Here is an 18839-nt window from a genome sequence, read left to right as displayed (position 1 = left end):
ATCAAGCATAAGTCAGAGACTTTCGAGAGGTTTAAGGAATTTAAACAGGAAGTCGAGAATCAATTGGGCAGGAACATTAAGATGCTTCGATCCGATCGTGGTGGTGAGTATCTTAGTTCAGAGTTCCTCGACTATCTAAGGGAATGTGGGATAGTCTCACAATTGACACCTCCCAGGACACCACAGTTGAATGGTGTGGCTGAGAGGCGTAATCGAACCTTGCTAGATATGGTTCGTTCCATGATGAGTCGAGCTTCGCTACCAATCTCATTCTGGGGGTATGCCTTAGAGACTGCCGCCCATATTCTTAATCTAGTCCCTACAAAGAAAGTTGCCAAAACTCCTCACGAGATGTGGACTGGTAAAGTACCTAAACGAGACCACATCAAGATTTGGGGTTGCGAGGCTTTCGTGAGACGCGAGACTCATGATAAGCTCGAACCTCGAAGCGAGAGGTGTATTTTCATCGGCTACCCACAGCATTCCTTTGGTTACCTCTTCTACAGACCTAGCGACAATGTGGTCTTTGTAGCAAGAAGAGGAGTCTTTCGAGAAAGAGAGTTTATAAGCCAAGGAGACAGTGGGAGGCAAGTTGATCTTGAAGAAATTCAAGAGTCAAGCGGTGAAGGAACTTCAAACTCTAGCCCTCAACTTGAGGAGGAAACTCCTGTTGAGCAAATTGACAAATCTGTACCTCTGAGACGTTCCACGAGAGTTAGGAGTGCACCTGAGCATTACTATGGATTCCATGTTACTGCAGAAGGTGAGACACTTATTAGTGATGAAACACTAGTAAGTCAAGATGACCCTAACAGCTACGAGGAAGCCATGGCAGGCCCCGAGTCTGCTAAATGGAAAGAGGCTATGGATAGCGAGATACAATCCATGTATGACAATCAAGTTTGGAACTTGGTTGAGAATGTACCAGGTCGTAAGACAGTAGGGTGCAAATGGGTCTTCAAGAAGAAGACCGACATGGATGGTAAAGTACACACTTATAAGGCTAGACTGGTTGCAAAGGGCTTCTCTCAAATTCCTGGAGTGGACTATGATGAGACCTTTTCTCCGGTAGCCAAGATTAAGTCTATTCGGGTTCTGTTAGCCATAGCTGCATTTCATGATTATGAAATATGGCAGATGGATGTCAAAACCGCTTTCCTTAATGGGAAGTTGGCTGAAGATGTTTACATGAGTCAGCCAGAGGGTTTTGTCAGCAACGAGTACCCTAATAGAGTGTGTAAGCTTGAGAAATCCATTTATGGATTGAAGCAAGCACCTCGCAGATGGAATCTTTGCTTTGATGAAAAGGTCAAGGAATTTGGATTTTCTAGGAGTGAAGATGAATCTTGTGTGTATGTCAAGGCTAGTGGGAGTATAGTTAGCTTCTTGGTATTGTATGTGGATGACATACTTCTCATAGGAAACGACATTCCAACCCTGCAGGAAGTAAAGTCCTGGCTTGGGAAGTGTTTCGCTATGAAGGACCTTGGTGAAGCTGCCTATATTCTAGGGATAAGGATCTTGAGAGATCGGAGTAAAAGACTAATTGGACTTAGTCAGAGTACCTACTTGGATAAAGTGCTGAAGCGATTCAGCATGCAGGATTCCAAGAAAGGAGAGTTACCCATCCAGAGTAACACCAGGTTGAGTAAGACACAAAGCCCTAGCACTGAGGCTGAGATAGCAGAAATGAGTCGAACACCTTACGCTTCGGCTGTAGGATCGATCATGTATGCTATGACGTGTACTCGACCCGATGTAGCTTTTGCCTTGAGCATGGTTAGCAGGTATCAGGCGAACCCTGGCAAGGCACACTGGACTGCGGTAAAGAATATCCTCAAGTACCTACGGAGGACTAAGGACTGGGTCCTTACCCTTGGTGGAAGTGATGACTTGAGAGTTGTAGGGTATAGTGATGCAAGCTTTCAGACTGATAGGGATAATTTCCGCTCTCAGTCGGGCTGGGTCTTTACCCTAAACGGAGGAGCAATTTCTTGGAAGAGTTCCAAGCAAGAGACAGTGGCAGATTCTACTTGTGAATCAGAGTATATTGCAGCTAGTGAAGCAGCAAAGGAGGCGATATGGCTGAAGAACTTCATTGGAGACCTTGGAGTAGTACCAGCTATTAAAGAGCCAATGGAAATTTTCTGTGATAGTGAGAGTGCTGTTGCCTTAGCCAAGGAACCAAGGGATCATGGGAGATCCAGACACATCGACAGAAAATACCATTTCATCAGACATCGGATCGAAGAAGGACTCCTCGTGGCAAAGAGGGTATCATCGGATGAGAACCCAGCAGATCCCCTCACGAAGGGACTGAGTAGGGTTAAGCATCTCCAGCATGCTCGGAGCATAGGGCTGAAGGATGATATAAGTTTTAGTAGTTAGATAACCCAGAAATTTGTAAAGTGTAATTGACATTTGATGATGAATAAAAGGTGTTTTATTTATGAGTAAAGTGTTGCTATCTCTTGTTAATCGTTTACTATATTTCTTTTGCATGTTTTGACTTCCAGAATAATTTTGTTTGGTATAACATATTATTCAAACCTCCACAGTCGGTCATATGTCGGAAGTAGGTATGAATCAAGACTGTCACGATGGGTTGTAGAGGTCTAAGGTGTTGGACAAGGCTACAACAATCATGAGTGCTCATAAGTTCTGAGCATTGGACTCAACCCACGCTCACTGGAATCACTTCATGGAATTCTATCTCGAGTGATCGTGAGACGGTAATATCATATAAGTCTTCAAACCTAGAGATATGATTTGTTACTTACGAGTTGGTTATGCATTGACTGTACGAAACCGCATTGGTAACTCGATGTTATAAAACGTACTTTTGTGTGTAATTCAATGAGTGGTAGAACAAACATATGAGTCGAAGTTTATCTGTTCCTTCTTGGATTAGAAGCTGATATCTGGGCCCCTCGATGATTTTGTTTTGACCCATGTACCGGGCCCGGTCAGAACTAAGTTGATGTGTTCAATTAAGTTCTATGTCAAACAAATCGGAAATCGGGAAACAAATGCTGGACAATAAGCAAGACAATGTTCCATGTATTTGTCCGGCTGATATCTAGAACGGAGGATTATATGATCACTTATCTTAAATGGCGTACCATCATCTTCTCAGTTCCGAGAGACCTTGAAAGAGCTACGATTGCCGGTCGGTTCCTGAAGTACTAGAGATATAGTTATTAGACTTATCCAAGTGGGAGACTGTTGGATAAGGTGTCTAAGTCCATAACTATTTCGGGCTTGTACTTGACCCGACCCGGCATGGTCCATTTGGGTTGCATGGCACCATGCAATTGGATAGACTAAATGAGAGAAATAACACTTGGAGATTATTAATATATTATAAGTTCTAATATATTAATAATATTATTTGATTAGTTTGATCAAGAATTAATTTGGAATTAATTAAGTGATCAAATGTTAACTAATTAAATATATGGGTTCATCCATATCTTGTATAGTGGGCTAAGAGGCTCCATGGATTATCAAGTTGGGTTCTACCCATAGGATGCTCCATGGATGCTCCATGGGAGTTACAAACCCATGGGTCATGGAAATGAAGAGTCATGACACATTAGGGTTTACATGGTGTAACCCTAGATGTGTCAACACTATATAAGGATCCCATTCTCCACCAAAAACGGCTAGACATAAGAAACAAGAGGGCTTGGCCGATTTTGAGAAGTGTGTGTTATCTCAAGAGTCTTTCCAAGAGCATTTGGTGTTGTGTGAAGCATTTGAGGCATCACACTTGGGGTGCTAGGCTCACAAGGTTTCAAGGAACACAAGCAACAACAAGGTAAGTTATTCTATCTATGATTCAAGTTAAAATTGTTCCCCATGTATGCTAGTTAGGAATATAACCTTGGAATTCAACTTTGCATGATAATTAGACAAACATAGATCCAAGGTTCTTAGGGTTGCATGTACACTTAGGAAGTGTTAGAATGCTCAAAACCCATCAGGTTTTTCATTATAAAGTCTAAGGCAATTTGCCAAAACCGAGCATGGTCAAGCCAAGGTCGGTTTTGTCAACAAGCAGTAGTGAGTCTTCAACCTATTCTGTTAGAAAACCCACATGCTTCAAGCAAACTGATAAACATTCAATCTCAAAATCGCCCGGGACTATTAGAAAACCCAATTATCAATGGCTGTCCAAATTGGCTTCCAATTAATCTTCCGTGTCCTCTGAAAAATCCGAAAATTATCAATCTGAAAAGGCATCGGGACCACCCAGAAAAATAATGACCTGGGTTCCCTAATCTAATTAAACCCGCACATTTTGCAGGGATAGTTGCGGGGGAATGTCGTCAGACCCTGGTTCGTTAACAACGGCTGTTTCTGTTGGGTTTTGAGCAATCTAACACTTCCTAAGTGTGCATGCAACCCTAATAAACCTTGGATCTATGTTTGTCTAAATACATGCAAAATAATAATTTTCCAAGGTTTATAACCTATCAAACTTAATCATGGGGAACATTTCAACATAAAAGAGTTAGAAGAGATTACATACCTTTGTTGTGTTGGGTTCTTAGGAGTTTGAGGGCCAAGCACCAATAGTGTGAATGCCTCAAATGGAATCACAAACACCACAAACTCTTGGAAAACTTTGAGAGAGTATACACACTCTTGTAATTTCGGCCACACACATGCACACACACACTAGAACACTAGTCTTTCTCTTAGGCTATCTTAGGCTCTCTTTCATGCTCCATAAGCATGCTTATATAGTATGCATGGTTAGGGTGAAACCCTAATAACCCATGTCTTTTCCTATTCCAAGGATCCATGGGTTAAAAGCTCCATGGATCATCCATGGACTTCCACATAAGCCTAGCCCATTAACAAATGAGCATTAGCCCACACTATATAAAACAAATAGCCCATAATTTAATTAGTATTCCTTTTAATCTCTAAATTAATCCATAATTAATTTAAGACTAAAACTAATTAAATAACGTAACTTCATATTAATATATTATAACTCATAATATATTAATAAACATATGTGTATAACTCTCATAAAATTATCCATAATAGTTTGGATGAGATGCAACCCAAATGGACCATGCCGGTCGGGTCAAGTATATACCAAATAAGTTATGGACTTAGACACCTTATCCAACAGACTCCCACTTGGATAAGTCTAATAACTATATTTGCCTATAACTTCAGGAACCAACCAACAATCGTAGCTCTCGAAAACTCCCTCGAACAATGAAGACTCTGTCGAACTATGAAGCGCCATTTTAGATAAGTGATCACTCGAGATAAACTCCATGAAGTGATACAAGTGAGCGTAGGTTTATACCAATACTCATAACTTATGAGTACTCATGAATGTTGCAGCAACCATTGCCATGCCTAAACACCTTTAAGGCATCTACAAACCCAATTCATGACAATCTTGATTCATACTTACTTCCGACGTATGATCGATTGTGGAGGTTTGAACAAATTAATTATTGTGGAAGTCAAAACATGCAAAACTGAAACAATAGTAAATAATTGACAATGATAGTAACACTTTACTCATAAATAAATCACAAATTTTATTCATCATCAAACGTCGATTACATTTTACAAGTTTCAGGAAAACTATCTAATCTGTAAAACTAATATCGTCCCTCAGCCCGATGCGTCTCGCATGCTGAAAATGCTTAACCCTCGTCAGTCCCTTCGTAAAGGGATCTGCAGGATTCTCATCTGACGATATCCTCCTTGTCACAAGGAGTCCTTCTTCAATCTTGTGCCTTATGAAGTGATATTTTCTGTCAATGTGTCGGGATCTGCCATGATCTCTTGGTTCCTTGGCTAAGATAACCGCAGCATTGTTGTCACAGAAAATTTCTATAGGTTCCTTAATAGCTGGTACAACCCCAAGGTCTCCGATGAAGTTCTTTAGCCATATCGCCTCCTTCGCTGCTTCACTCGCTGCTATATACTCTGATTCACAAGTCGAATCAGCCACCGTCTCCTGCTTGGAACTCTTCCAAGAAATTGCCCCTCCATTTAAGGTAAAGATCCAGCCCGACTGAGAGCGGAAATTATCCCTATCAGTCTGAAAACCAGCATCACTATACCCTAATATTCTCAAGTCATCACTGCCACCAAGGGTAAGGACCCAATCCTTAGTCCTCCGCAGGTACTTGAGAATGTTCTTTACCGCGGTCCAATGAGCCTTGCCAGGGTTCCCCTGATACCTGCTGACCATGCTCAAAGCAAATGCCACATCAGGACGGGTACAAGTCATAGCATACATGATCGAGCCAACTGCGGAAGCATATGGTAATTGGCTCATCTCAGCTATCTCAGCCTTTGTACTCGGACTCTGAGTCTTACTCAGTTTGGTATTGCTTTGGATCGGTAAATCTCCTTTCTTGGAATTCTCCATGTTGAACCTTTTCAACACCTTATCCAAGTAGATACTCTGACTAAGTCCAATTAGTCTTCTACTCCTTTCTCTTAATATCCTTATCCCTAGGATATAGGTAGCCTCCCCTAGGTCCTTCATAGCAAAGCACTTCCCAAGCCAGGACTTAACCTCCTGCAAGATTGGGATGTCATTTCCTATGAGTAGTATGTCATCCACATACAGTACCAAGAAGCTAACTATACTCCCACTAGCTCTGACATACACGCAAGACTCATCTTCGCTTCTCAAGAAGCCAAACTCTTTTACCTTCTCATCAAAACAAAGATTCCAGCTACGAGATGCTTGTTTTAATCCATAGATGGATTTCTTAAGCTTGCATACTCTATTAGGGTACTCTGCATTGACAAAACCCTCTGGCTGATTCATGTACACATCCTCAGCCAACTTTCCATTAAGGAAAGCGGTTTTGACATCCATTTGCCATATTTCATAATCATGAAATGCTGCAATGGCTAACATAACCCTAATAGACTTAATCTTGGCCACCGGCGAGAAGGTTTCATCATAATCAATACCTTGAGTTTGAGTAAAACCCTTCGCAACCAGTCGAGCCTTATAAGTATGCACTTTTCCTTCCATGTCGGTCTTCTTTTTGAAGATCCATTTGCACCCGACTGTTTTACGGCCTGGTACATTGTCAACCAAGTTCCAAACTTGATTGTCATACATGGACTGTATCTCGCTGTCCATAGCCTCCTTCCATTTAGCAGACTCCGGGCCTGCCATGGCTTCCTTAACACTGCTAGGTTCATCCAAATTTACTAGTGTACTATCACTAATAAACGTATCACCTTCCGTAGTAATATGAAAACCATAATAAAACGAAGGTGTGTTCCTAACCCGTGTGGAACGTCTCGGAGGTACAGACTCGTCAGCTGGATCAACAGGAGTTTCTACCTCAGGTTGATTGCTAGTGTCTGAGGTTCCTTCACCAATTGATTCTTGAATTTCTTCAAGATCAATCTGCCTCCCACTGTCTCCTTGGCTTATAAATTCTTTCTCGCGAAAGATCCCTCTTCGTGCTACAAATACCACATTCTCACTGGGTCTGTAGAAAAGGTAACCGAAGGATTTCTGTGGGTAGCCGATGAAAATACACCTTTCACTTCGGGGTTCAAGCTTATCATGAGTTTCACGCCTCACGAAGGCTTCGCAACCCCAAATTTTGATGTGGTCCAAATTGGGAACCTTCCCAGTCCACATCTCATGAGGTGTTTTGGTAACCTTCTTTGTAGGGACTAGATTAAGGATATGGGCGGCAGTCTCTAAGGCATACCCCCAAAAAGAGATTGGTAACGAAACTCGACTCATCATAGAGCGAACCATGTCCAACAAGGTACGATTACGCCTCTCAGCTACACCATTCAGCTGTGGTGTCCTAGGAGGAGTCAATTGTGAGACAATCCCACACTCCTTAAGATAGTCAAGGAACTCGGTACTAAGATACTCACCACCTCGATCGGATCGAAGCATCTTAATGTTCCTGCCCAATTGATTTTCTACTTCCTGTTTGAATTCCTTAAACCTTTCAAAGGTTTCGGACTTGTATTTGATCAAGTAGACATACCCATATCTACTATAATCATCAATAAAAGTCACATAATACCGATTAGCGTCCCTTGTGGCGGTTTTGAATGGCCCACATACATCAGTATGTATTAGGTCCAACAAACCTTCACCCCTCTCACAAGTTCCAGTGAAGGGTGATTTTGTCATTTTTCCAAGTAGACAAGATTCACAACTATCATCTGATTTGAGGTCAAATGATTCCAAGACTCCACTCTTTTGGAGTTGGTCTATGCATTTCTTGTTTACATGTCCAAGACGACAATGCCACAATGATGCTTTATCTAGGCTAGTAGAAGAATCAATATACAACACATTATTTCCTAAGTTGTCTACAATCGACACAGTTTCATACACGCCATCACAAGGTAATGCTTTAAAATAAAACACATTATTAAAGAAAGCATTAATACCACCACATTCATTATCAAACGAAAAGGTAAAACCTTGTTTGTACAAAGCATGAAAAGAAATAATATTCCTCGCCATTTCAGACGAGTATACACATTTATTCAAATCTAATTTTAACCCATTATTAAGCAACAAAGTATAAACTCCAATCTTGGAAACAGGTGAAGCCTTCCTATTCCCCATGATTAAGTTTATCTTCCCGTGCTCCACATCCTCACTTCTTCGTAGGCCCTGCAGATCAGAACATATGTGAATACCACATCCTGTATCAAGCACCCAAGAGTTAGAATATGTTGAGTAATTAGACAATATAGTGTAAATACCTGCATAGGTGGGTTTCACTTTCCCATCCTTTAGATGCTGCAAGTACTTAGGGCAGTTTCGCTTCCAGTGTGCCTTTTCATGGCAATAAAAGCATTCAGCATCCTTTGGAATGGCAGAAGGAGTGACAGAACCGTTCTTAGTGTTGGATGAGGAGCCTTCAAGAGACTTTCCCTTGGTACCCTTCGAAGGGTGTTTCCTCTTTTTCCCTTTGCCTTGCCCAATAGCTAAAACAGGGGTAGAAGTTGGAGTAGGAGAGGTAACAACCGCTTTACCCTTAAGACCGGTTTCAGCGGTCTTCAAGAGTCCTTGAAGCTTGCTGAGGGTAACTTCCTCCTTGTTCATATGATATGTCATTCGAAAATGATCATAACAAGAAGGCAAGGAGTGCAAAATGATGTCAATTGCTAACTCCTCGGGGATGTTAACATTCAGCTTCAGCAAACGGTCCACATACCTTTGCATCTTTTGCATGTGGCCCGTGACGGATTCACCGTCCTTCATGCGGGTAGTTATTATAGAGGAGATTATTTCATACCGCTCCTGACGAGCACTCTGATGGTACCTTTCCATCAAGTCTTGGTGCATCTCAAAAGGGTAGAAATCTTCATATGACTTTTGGAGCTCGGCTGTCATCGTGGCCATCATGATACATGCCACCTTAGTAGCATCTCTCTCATGAGTCCTGAATTCAGCGATCTTCTCAGGAGTAGCAGTAGACTCATCAAGTTCTTTTAACTCCTTATCGAGGACATATTCCTTGTCCTCGTAACGAGTAACCATCCTGATGTTCCTAATCCAATCCATGAAGTTGGAACCATCAAAGATGACCCTCCCACAAAGATTCATGAGAGAGAAAGAACCAGTTGGGTTAGAGCCTGAAGCATTAGTGTTGGAAGACATCTGAAAGAAGAAAGTAAGTTTAGATTAGATATTTAGGATCCTTAATAAGACACCCAAATGTAATATTAAGGCTAGGATCCAATCACAATATATTACACTTAGAAGAGGGATGCCGTAATCTAAGTAATAATATATTTGAAAGGTAGGCGAATGACGATTCACCAATTTCCACCATGAAAACGAAATGATTAATTAGGTTTAATTGGATTTGAAATTCCTAGATTCTTTTGAGATTCATTGAACTTTTCAATGGCATGTTTCAATCTCGATTGTGCCCTTCAAGTTTTGTGACTGGGATGCCGAGGATCACAAAACAAGGTGTGAATAACCATGCTAACTCACTTGGTACTCCTAATATTATCACCTAATCAATGTGCCGGTTAACCACACACGCTCCATTGATCTATGACAACATTAAGTTACCCTTCGTGATCCTTACTAGTCTAATTAGTGTGCCGGTTAACCACACACGCTCCACTAACGACTTGGTAAGGTACAAAGTGTGAATTTAATGGATTAGCACCATGTTCACATTTTCCTAAAATAACTAAGATTGGGAATTAAAAGAGTTTAGTTATTTTATAATATTCATTATACTTTTAATGAGGATTTAAAGTCGTTGTTCTACCCGTTCGGCTAACGACCCTCCACCGATCAAGCAAGCGGTGGGTGAGAGTATACACCCATTAAGTCGCCATTTTATAGGCAACAACCTTATACCCACCTTATAGACCGGCTTCGTGAATGAGGCCTACTAACGGTAAAACGACTTATTCTTATACATATATATAATAATTAACCATTAATGTAATAAATAGTATAAGGGTTGAATTTTAACTATTAAAACTCTAAGGTTTGGAATTAAAGTTTATTAAAGTGTGTGAAACTTTACAAATTCCAAAACTTGAGGACAAGTTTTGTAACTTTGCAAAACTCTTCATTTCATAACTTATGAATTAAAGGTTCATAAAAATGAAGACTCTTCATTTTCATGTAACTTATGTGTTTTAAGTGTGTGTTAAATGAAAGTGACCTTTGGTAATCCATAACTTGAGGACAAATTATGGACTCCATTAAAACACATAAATGATTAAGAATTAATTCTAAACAATTCAGCAAATAATTCCTATCATTTTCTAAATTCATAAGAACATGAACATGATCATCAAAAATTCAAGAATTATATGAACACATAAAATCATGGATTTTTGATATATGCTATTGTAAATGGATTAGAACAACCATTACACCAACTAAAATAAGTTTTACAACACCAAAACAATTTAGGGTAATGTTTCCAGTCCATTTCCAGCAGCAAAAGTCGAGATTCTGCATTCTTTCGATCCTACTCGCCGAGTGCACGAACGGACTCGTCGAGTAGGTTGAAGTTTGCCTTGGACTCGGCGAGTCCGCCCAATGGACTCGGCGAGTCTAGCATGCAGACAGCAACGATTTCGACTTTTTTCACTATTTTGCATCAAGTATCAAACAAGCAAGCCTAGGCTCTGATACCACTGTTGGGTTTTGAGCAATCTAACACTTCCTAAGTGTGCATGCAACCCTAATAAACCTTGGATCTATGTTTGTCTAAATACATGCAAAATAATAATTTTCCAAGGTTTATAACCTATCAAACTTAATCATGGGGAACATTTCAACATAAAAGAGTTAGAAGAGATTACATACCTTTGTTGTGTTGGGTTCTTAGGAGTTTGAGGGCCAAGCACCAATAGTGTGAATGCCTCAAATGGAATCACAAACACCACAAACTCTTGGAAAACTTTGAGAGAGTATACACACTCTTGTATTTTTGGCCACACACATGCACACACACACTAGAACACTAGTCTTTCTCTTAGGCTATCTTAGGCTCTCTTTCATGCTCCATAAGCATGCTTATATAGTATGCATGGTTAGGGTGAAACCCTAATAACCCATGTCTTTTCCTATTCCAAGGATCCATGGGTTAAAAGCTCCATGGATCATCCATGGACTTCCACATAAGCCTAGCCCATTAACAAATGAGCATTAGCCCACACTATATAAAACAAATAGCCCATAATTTAATTAGTATTCCTTTTAATCTCTAAATTAATCCATAATTAATTTAAGACTAAAACTAATTAAATAACGTAACTTCATATTAATATATTATAACTCATAATATATTAATAAACATATGTGTATAACTCTCATAAAATTATCCATAATAGTTTGGATGAGATGCAACCCAAATGGACCATGCCGGTCGGGTCAAGTATATACCAAATAAGTTATGGACTTAGACACCTTATCCAACAGTTTCCGGCATATGACAGGAGATATCGCCCAACTGCACAACATTCAATCAGTTAATGGGGGATACATCTCTTTTGCGGGTGGAGAAGGTGGCAAGATCACTCAAAGAGGAACTATCACAAATGGGGTTTTAAGTTTCGAGAATGTTAATTTTGCTCCCGAACTGAAGCATAGTTTGTTAAGTGTATCTAAGATCTGTGATAAGGTCTTTTCTACGCATTTCACTAATACGAAATGCATGATTCTCAAGCCAGGCTTTTTGATCCCAAAAGAATGGATACTTGCAAAATCTAAAAAAGATGGGAATACCTATATCATTGATTTGAATAGCAATCTTCCAGAACAAGTTACATGTCTTTTCTCAAAGATCTCTGAACAAACTGCAATGTTGTGGCACAGAAGACTAGGTCATGCCCATGCCAAGAACTTGAATTGTCTTGCGAAAAATGAGATGGTCCGTGGATTGCCTATCGAAGACTTCATCACATTCGAAAAGTGTGTGTCATGTGCCCAAGGAAAGCATCATAGAAAATCACACCTACCAAAAAGGCCAACTCAATTAGCGACAACGGAACAGAGTTCAAGAATTCTGTACTCAATCACTTTTGTGAAGAAAATGGTATCATGCGTCAATACAACTCTACTCACACACCCCAACAAAATGGTGTTGCTGAAAGGAGAAACATAATGATAAAAGACGCTGCAAGGACGATGCTGTGTGATTCAAAACTGCCAGTTTTCTTTTGGGCTGAGGCGATAAACACTGCCTGCTATGTTCAGAATTGCGTGTTGATCAACAAAGCTCAGATGAAGACCCCGTATGAAATTTTATATTGTCACAAGTCCACAGTCAGTCATTTCCGTGTATTTGGATGTCCTTGCACCCTTCTTTACTTAGATACCAACCCAAAGTTTAATGCAAAGGTCGATGACTGTTAATTCGTAGGGTATGCTGCTCGCACTTCTTATAGAGTCTACAATAAGAAGAAAAAATAGATTGTGGAATCTTATGACGTGCGTTGGTTGGAAGAAATTGAGACAGACGCTAGAGTGGGTCCGGATTGGTTGTTTGATTACACATCGCTGTTCAAATCGCTAAATGTGTCTTCGAGTGGCTCATCTGGATCTATTTCTGGTTTGAAGAAGATTTCTAAAGATGAAGACAAAGAAGTTGTCTACAGACCTCCATCTGTATCCTCTTCATCATCCAAGGGGAAGTCCCCAGCTTCATTTGAGGGGGATTCCTCTGCTATACCTGAGGGGGAGTCCTCTGCTATACCAGAGGGGGAGTCATTTATGCAACATGATAGTCCTAAATCTCCTGCCCAAAGCGATACTACTGATGTTGAAGCTACGCCATCTACTCCTATGGAAAGAGAGTTCATTCCTAATGACGATTCCGCAACCTCTTCAACCTTTATGGAACTACTCTTTCCTGAACTTATCTCAAATGAATTCGTAGCAGAGCCTTCTTTTGCGACTCAATCAACAAATGAATGAGGTATCAACATTCACACTCTTCCTATCTCTCTCAATGATATCAGCCAAGAGATACCCTCAAAAATTCAACACAATCATCCGATCGATAACATCATTGGTCAGCTGGGTGACGGTGTTAAAACAAGAAGTTAGAGTGGAGATGTTAATACTTGTCTCTACTCTTGCTTTATCTCTCAAATAGAGCCCAAGAATATTGAAATGGCGCTGAATGAGCCCAACTGGGTAGATGCAATGCATGAGGAACTGCATCAATTTGAAAAACTCGGTGTTTGGAAGTTAGTTGAGTTACCAAAGGGCAAGAAGTCTCTTGATAGAAGATGGGTTTATCGCAATAAGCAGGACGATTCAGGGGTTATTGTGCGAAATAAAGCTCGATTGGAGGTTCGCGGGTTTCGACAGGTCGAGGGTCTTGATTACACCGAAATTTATGCTCCAGTAGCTCGCCTGGAGGCCATTCGTATCTTCTTAGCATATGCTTCTTACATTAACTTTACTGTGTATCAAATGGACGTCAAGACTGCCTTCTTGTATGGCAAGGTGAAGGAAGAAATCTACGTTGATCAACCTCCTGGGTTCGTTGACTCAAAATTTCCTAATCATGTCTACAAGTTTGAGAAGGCATTGGATGGGTTACATCAAGCACCTCAAGCGTGGTATGCAACTCTAACAAAGCATTTACTCGAGTATGGTTACCCTCGTGGAACTATCGATCAGACTTTGTTTATCAATCATGTCAGAAATGATCAGATTCTTGTGCAAATATATGTTGACGACATTATCTTTCGGTCGACTAGTCTGCAGCTCTGCAAAGAATTCGAAGGTGTAATGAAGAAGCGGTTCGAAATGAGTTCGCTGGGAGAAATGACCATGTTTTTGGGCTTCAGGTTAAACAGAATTCAACCGGAATCTTGCTATATCAAGCCAAGTATGTAGAGGATATTCTTGAGAACTTCGGGTTTCACGACGCTAAATCTGCTTCAACACCAATGGCTGAACGACCTCTTCTGACACCATATTCTGACGGCGAATCCATAGATCAGACCCTCTATCGATCGATGATTGGATCGCTGATGTATTTACTACAAGCCGACCTGACATCATGTTTGCAGTTTGTCAACGCGCACGTTATTAGGCTAATCCTAAACTTTCAGATCTTATTTCTGTCAAAAGAATTTTTCGGTATATCAAAGGGAGCCCAAAATTAGGACTTTGGTATCCGAAGAATTCTGACTTTGCTCTTTATGCTTTTGCTGACAGTAATTATGTAGGCTATGAGCTTGACAGGAAATCAAACTCAGGAGGATGTCAATACCTAGGTGACAGACTAGTTTCATGGCAATGCAAGAAGCAACACACTGCTCAACTTCCACAGCGGAGGCGGAATACGTTGCTGCATCAGCCTGCTGTTCTCAAGTCATCTGGATCCAACATGAACTGTTGGATTACAGTTTCAATTATTTAGAGACCCGTATTTAGTGTGATAATGAGGCCGCTATTCAAATTGCCAAAAATCCAGTCCAACACTCTAAAACCAAGCACATCGACATTAAAATTCACTTTATCAGAGATTGTTATGAGCGTTCACTAATCTGACTGGAACAGGTCCCTACTGCTAATAATGTGGCGGATTCATTCACAAAGCCATTTAATAAAGCTCGTTTCAATGTGCTTGTGGGTTTTCTGAAAATAATTCGTTTTGAGGATTAAGTTTTTTATTTTTTTCTTTTTCATAATTCTTCATTTTTATTTTTTTTTATTTTTTATTTTTTTAGGATAGATTAAATTTTCTCATGTTATTTTTTATTTTATTTTACTTTATTTAATTCTCACTCATGCACAAATTTAGCGGGAGAAATAAAAACAAAGATAAGAAAACAATAAAAAATAATATAAATCCAAAGACATTAAAAAATCCGGAAAATTAAAAATGTTGCTGTTAGTCTTGTTTGTAGGTGTTGTGATCGGAAATGAAATTAGCATGTGATAAAGGGCAATCTGAATCTGCGTAACGTACCTAAATTGAATCGTATACGCTCTGTGTTCGATGCGCTTGTAGGCACAAAATATTTTAAATGGAATTGACTAGGGAAAGTTGAATCTAATGAATTTAAGGACTTGACAAACTTTGACCTAATTAGATCCGTTTAACCTGACACTACGACACTCGGATAGGTTGAGCAGGGAGATATACATGGGAATCTACCAGTCACATTAAATAACCCATATCTAGAACTGTGGATTCACTTTTCCTCGATGTACGGATTCTGTCCTTAATTCTGGTTGGATGGGGTGACTGGGGAATTCCGATAAACTAGGTCTGTAGAAGGTTATTTTCTTTCTTTCTGTCTGTTAGTCATATGTTGCCTCCTCTGCGTGATCGATAGATCCGTCCTGGACTGTAACATATACAACTCTATCTCACTTCATCTTCTATCTATGCAATTCTTTCCATCTGTTAGCCATATAATGTCTCCTCCGCGTGACTCAAAATCCGACCTGGTACACAGTATATGCAACGTTCTCTTCTCAATCCCTCTGAAACTTCAGTTAGCCATATGTTTCATCCTTTGTGTGATTGGAAGAGATTCGACCTGGATGTACAGCATATGCATTCTCAATCTATCTTCTCTCTTAATAATTGTCTGCTCACCCGGTGTAAGGAGTATTTTGGAAGTCCTTGATGGCTGGGGCATGCCAGGAAGCTGGAAACACGTTCTAGTACAAATAAATTTAAAACATACAGGTTGTCTGTAGATCTCGCTGCTCAATTTAGGTAGACAACAATATCCCTAGTTGTAGTCAGTTAAATGGTCATAAGAAAATCTTATTTAAGAATTTGGGCCAATCATGATAATGAAGAATTATATGATGGGTTTTGGTCATAAGACATCATATGTGCTCATACAAACCCTAATGCTTGGATCTAGGTTTCTCTATTGTACATACTATGAATCCAAGACTATAAACCCTAATTCTAGCATATGGAAATCAATATTAACATATAATTAGGTTTAAGAACATACCTTGATTGTTATATAGCAATAACAATCCAATTCCTCCTTGAATTGACCTTGGAAAGCTGAGAGTCACAAGTGTCACTCCTCTAATGGCTTACAAACACCATAAGCAAGTGGAGAAGGTATAAAGAGAGAGGAGGGAGGTTAGAATTCGTCCTTAGGACTTCTTGGGAAGGGTTGGACGAATTCCTATGCCTTAGGGGGTTTATATAGGTGTAAAGATTAGGGTTTTAGTCCTTATCCTTATCTAGTTGCTTGTCTACCAAGCAACCATAAGATGAGTCCTAGAAATCCTTATCCTAGTCGAATTCTAAGAGATTTACACCTCAAGTTCGTTCACCATATATATAAGATAATCCTTACCTTATTTTGTAACTATCACATAATTACAATTCAGCCCCTCTAGTTTAATTAATTACACTTGATCACAAAATTAATTCTTAATTAATTATTGACCAATATTAATTAAACAAATATGATTTCTCCTTTAATATATTATTCTTATAACATATTAATAAATCATAATAACCTCTCTTTCTATTTATTTCTCCAATCAAGTTGCTTTGGTGAAGGCAACCCAAAAGGACCATGCACCATCGGGTCAAGTACATACCAAAATAGTTATGGACTTAGACACTAATCCAACAGTCTCCCACTTGGATAAGTCTAACAACTATTCTGCGTATGACTTCGGATCCCGATCTACAATCGTAGCTTTCCAAAGCCGCTGTCAACTCTGATCATATCAAATACGCGTGTCCTTAGATAAGGGATCATATATTCCTCCATTCTAGATATCATATGAGATATGATTTCAAATCATTCTCTTTGTACTATATCTCGATTCCGATTTATGACGACTGACTAATTGAAAAAATCAAATTAGCCCTAGCCCGGCTGAGCATTTACGTTTGTCATCACTAAACCATCGAGGGGCCCAAAAATATCGCTTTTATCCTACTTTGGATAAAAGGAACGGATAAACTTTGATACAATGCTTGCTTGTACTCACGCACCAAATCACACACAACAATATGTTTTATAACACCAAGTTACTGGTGCGTTTACATATTATCAATGTGCAACCGATTTGCAAGATACAACTCACACATCTCGGTCTCAAGAACATAAGATGTTATCGTCTCACCAATCACTCGTGATACAATCCATGGAGTGATCCAAGTGAGCATGGGTTTAATCCAATGCTTAAATCACATTCATAAGCACTCATGAACGTTGCAGCAAACATTTGCTTATGTCTAATACTCTTTTAGACAATCCACACACCAATTCACGACAGTCTTCATTCATACCTACTTCCAACATATGACCTCAAACCTTTGAGTATAAATAAAACTCCTTTTATTTATCACCATATCGATTACTCCTTATTTGTCGTTCTGGGTAATCAACTTCTTACTTGAATTCCAACACTTGTCCCATGCTCCTAGCATGCACTCAATGTTTACCTATGGTTCTTACTTTGTGAAATAGATCACATTGAACACATTTCCAATCCTTCTCATTTCACAACTCCAAATCCGTTTTTCATAAGTTAAAGAATATCAAATTCTTGTTACTTATAGAATATGCTAGATTCTAACATTCTATGCAACTTATCCTTTCGTAATGTTACTGCACCAAAGTCATAAAGACTATTGCCAATGATATTACAAAGTCCTCTATCGGAGATTGTTACAAAACAATTCCATAGACGTGATGTCTCTCACTCAAAGTACATTCTTTGAACATCCTTTTGCATAGAAGTTTCTAATCTAATCATAGATTTCTCAATATTCAATTCCCAATATGGACACACTTCCATATGTTCCATATGACAACTCATTCTTAATAGAATCTTATCTATTCGTAACGATGTCGATATAGTCCATCCAATATGGAAACATTTCCATATTTTCCAATACTATACTTCCAACTACTCACAAGCGACCAATCCTCATCGAACTTGGATTGTCCTTTGATAGTTGTTTAATTATTTTAGTCTAAATCGATTCTAGTCCTTTTTCCCTCTAAATGTGCTAGACATTCGGAAAATTTTAGAATGGTCAAACATTAAAGCATTTGCAATCGATCCTATACCCGAAGCGTATGGGACACGACGCATAATGTTTTATTTGCTATGTTCTCAAAATTCGAATTGTGAAGAGGGATGCCGTAATCATAATCGAAATTTTAAGAACACACTTTGTACCTTTGACTAAATTTTATTAACATTTCTCAACCTAAACCTTTAGATTTGAAATGAAGCATAATATTCTCTCCCTTAATTATAGCAAAACAACTCTTCAACTATTGCGACTTTGCAAAGTATGACTCTTGTTTTCTATAATTAATATTGTTAATCT

This window comes from Lactuca serriola, chromosome 3, assembly GCF_051521515.1.
Source record: "Lactuca serriola cultivar US96UC23 chromosome 3, Lser_US96UC23_V15, whole genome shotgun sequence".
Classification (NCBI taxonomy): Eukaryota; Viridiplantae; Streptophyta; class Magnoliopsida; order Asterales; family Asteraceae; genus Lactuca; species Lactuca serriola.
The sequence above is the reverse complement of the archived record's forward strand: the minus strand, read 5'-3'. Positions refer to the sequence as shown.